Genomic DNA, 3,658 nt, shown 5'->3' with positions numbered 1-3,658 from the left:
TGAGGAAGTAGGAAATGTCGACACAACAGAAAATTGGTGTGAAAAAATAGTAGATTATTTGACTCTCGGTATTCAACCAGTCAACAACAACGAAGCAAGATCATTCAGAATGAAGGCTTCCAAATTCATCAATGATCATGTATTTGTTAAGAAGTTTGTCACAGGACTATTGCAAAGATGCTTGAACAAAAATTAAACAGAGAACACGTTCTACGTGACATATATGAAGGAGATTATGGGAATCATCGGGAGGAAGGAGCATGTCCTGTAAAGTTTTACGAATGGGATATATTGGCCAACGTTAAAATAGGATGCCGTAAATTACGTCAAAAAGTGTGACGCATGCCAACGACTTGCTTACTTATACATGCCCTTCAGAGAAATTACATCCAACACTCCCGTCTTGGCCATTCATGAGATGGGGTATGGACATAGTGGGTAAGATGCCGCCAGCTCCTGGACAAAAGATCTACATGTTAGCTGTCATGAACTAATTCTCCAAATGGATAGAAGCATAAGCATTCCGACATGTCAAGTCAAAAGAGGTCATCTCTTTATCAAAAGGAACATAATTTGAAATTGGTGTCCCTGCAGAAATAATTATGACAATGGCTCGCAGTTCATAAGTGATAAAGCAGAAGCCTTCTGCCGTCAATGGAACATCAACTTGGTCAAATCAACACCTCGCTATCCGTAGGCAAATGGGCAAGCAGGATCTAGAAATAAAATAAACATAAATAACTTAAAGAGGAGACGTACATCGTGTAAGGGAAAGTGGGCTGAACAACTCACATAAGTCTTGTGGTCGGATAGAACTACTCCAAAGACATCTATAGGGCAAACACCATATAGTTTGGTTTATGGAAGTGAAGCTGTCCTACCTATAAAAGTCATGACGCCAACAACAAGGTATGGACTATTGACAAAAGATAATGACAAAGAATGAGCGCATGACTTAGACACGATAGATGAGCTACATGATATGGCGAAGATACAATTGGCATCCTACCACAAAAAGTGGCTAGAAGATATAACAAGAATGTGCACATCAGAACATTTGCTGTTGGAGACATGGTGTTGAGAAAGGTTTATCCAAACACAATGGATACAAGTGCAGGAAAATTCGCTGATTCCCGAGAAGGACCATACTTAATTAATGAAATCGTGGGTGAGGCACAGCGAGGAGCTAGAATGCATATCATCTCAAAAAATATCACGTGTAATTTCCTACAGGAATGCCATCTAGCATTTGAATGTTTGAGTAGTTGAATAAGTCATTAGGACATGTAGTGATCTAGTTGCCAACGTAGGGGTTGAATCTTCTTTGAAATTCTTAAATATTATATTCGTTTTGAATGTTGGTTTATTGAATAAAGACATGTGTTGACAGATTGGTAATTTTTATATCTCAAATATAGATACATGGTTAGCCAAGCAATTTTTGACTTAACAGAATCCTGAAACTTACGAAGGGGGCTGATCACCCCACTCTACAACATTGTATAATGGCTACCACAAGGTGACAATTCAGCATGAATGTCTTAAAATTTACTTACATAACGAAACATAGGCAAGAAGCCTTAAAAATCTCATTTTAACGAAAGATGCTTCAAGGAATATATTTATTAGCAACTTTTTACAATGCATGCATCGACGAATTACAATTATAAAAAAAGAAAGAATGAAAACATAACGCACGAGTCCAAGACAAAAACAAAGAAGGTCAAAAAATTAAGATACGACAAATAAAGAAACTGTTAGGTCACACACACAATGTAGAAGGGGGTGAATACTGTGTATACTACAATCAAATCGAATTAAGAACACAAGTGTGAACACAGAATAATCTATTAATAAAACAGTATTACAATGGAACCGTTTCTCCAGTGATGAACAAATATCACGAGAGCTGCTAGGGTTACAATGAATAATATTCTTGATTAAGATAACACATATAGTGTAAACCCTATGCCGTGTTTATAGACACACAGTTACAAGATAATCTTCTAATTGATATCGAATATAAGTCTGCATCCTAAAAATATATCAACTAGTTATGTTTTCCTCCAAGTCTTCTATTCATAGAATTCTTCTCCATGCATCTCTTCTTATTTTAGTCTTGATCTTCTTTCCTTTCAATCAGCCGCCTTTTATCTGAATGTCTTCTTAAGTCCTGATATTATCTCCTGATAAATATCTTCTGATATCTTAAGTTCTGATAACTTAAGTTTTGATATCTTAAGTTCTGATTCAGTATAAGTACTGATTTCCAGTTAAGTCTGATTTGTCCTGTTAGTCAAGATCTGAAAACTAAAATAAATCAACTATTAGACATGACATCACAAATATATTTAACAATATCCCCCAACTTGTAAATTAGAATAATATACAAGTTCAATAGATATTTGATGATGTCAAAAACATTAAGTACAAATGCATATATGAATTTGACTAGATAACTACAACTCAATTCCTTGTAGCTTTTACCATCTTAAAGTCTGATATCAGCTTTAGCCTGTATATACTTCAGAATTAACAGTTGTAGTCCTTGACTTGGCTTCAGTGTATGATCTCTTTAATGTCAGGAGTGTCTAAGATAGTCTTCAAAAAAAGTCTCTCAGCAATATTCAAGTTCATTCTGCATTCCTTTTTGCATCTTTAAGTCAACTGTATCTTACCTGTCTGAAAGATAGAACCTGAGATCATATTTTTACTTTCCTTATCTCCTGATCCATTCGATGACATAGGCTTTATCAGACTCTAGATTGAATTCAAGACCTTATTACCAAGAAATATAGTGATTTTGGCGGTATTAGGTTCATCTCAACTATATCACCATTGTGAGCTCTGTACTTAGGATAGTATGGCATGTCAGACTTTACAGAGTATAATTTCTTTGTCTTTCAATATTAGAACCTTTGTATCTGGCACACCATCTGTTGATTTGTTCTTCACTTGAAGTAGAAATAGTACATGTTGCAATTCTTCAAAGTACTTCAAAACGAATAACATCCTTTCTTATGGAATACCCTCCCATTTGTCATGAATATAAACATTTGTAAGACTCCAGTTGATTCAATCTTTCAGGAGTGTTCCTACTCCTGGTTCACTCAAAGAGGTTGGATCAGAGGTAGTATTCACTCTCTTCTTTAGAACTACCCAATCCTGATTATCTCTAGCTTCCTCCCTCGAATAACTCTTGCTTCAAAACCACTGATGTAGTCTTCAAAGGTGAGTAGATTGATGAGCTTAGTAAATCCAGGTAGTAGAATTTTGAAGGTTTAACATGAGCAATATAGAGGTTTCCTTTCCTTATCTTCTGATATCAAGACAACTTGAGCTCTGTAGAGGTTGCTTGCTTACTTGTCATATCAGAATTTACTAAGTCTGATCTGAACAACATGAGCTCTGTTAGAGGTTGTTGAATATTATTCTTATTCTTCAAAATCAGACTAGTATCTTCGTGAGAATTTACTTGTTCATCCATGGTTGGCATATAGATTTTTATAGAATCATCAACTTTAGCTTTGCCCTTGAACCTTGGATCTACCTCTATTTGTGATTTGGCTTTGGATTCAAATTGGTTGCCTCAGAGTTGTTCTCTTTAATCACAATGCCCTTAGGCTTTGGAGGTTTCTTTGCAGTAATAGAAGCTTAG

The sequence above is a fragment of the Apium graveolens genome, chromosome 7, assembly GCF_009905375.1.
Source record: "Apium graveolens cultivar Ventura chromosome 7, ASM990537v1, whole genome shotgun sequence".
NCBI classification, from domain to species: domain Eukaryota; kingdom Viridiplantae; phylum Streptophyta; class Magnoliopsida; order Apiales; family Apiaceae; genus Apium; species Apium graveolens.
Note: the sequence above shows the minus strand (reverse complement) of the source record.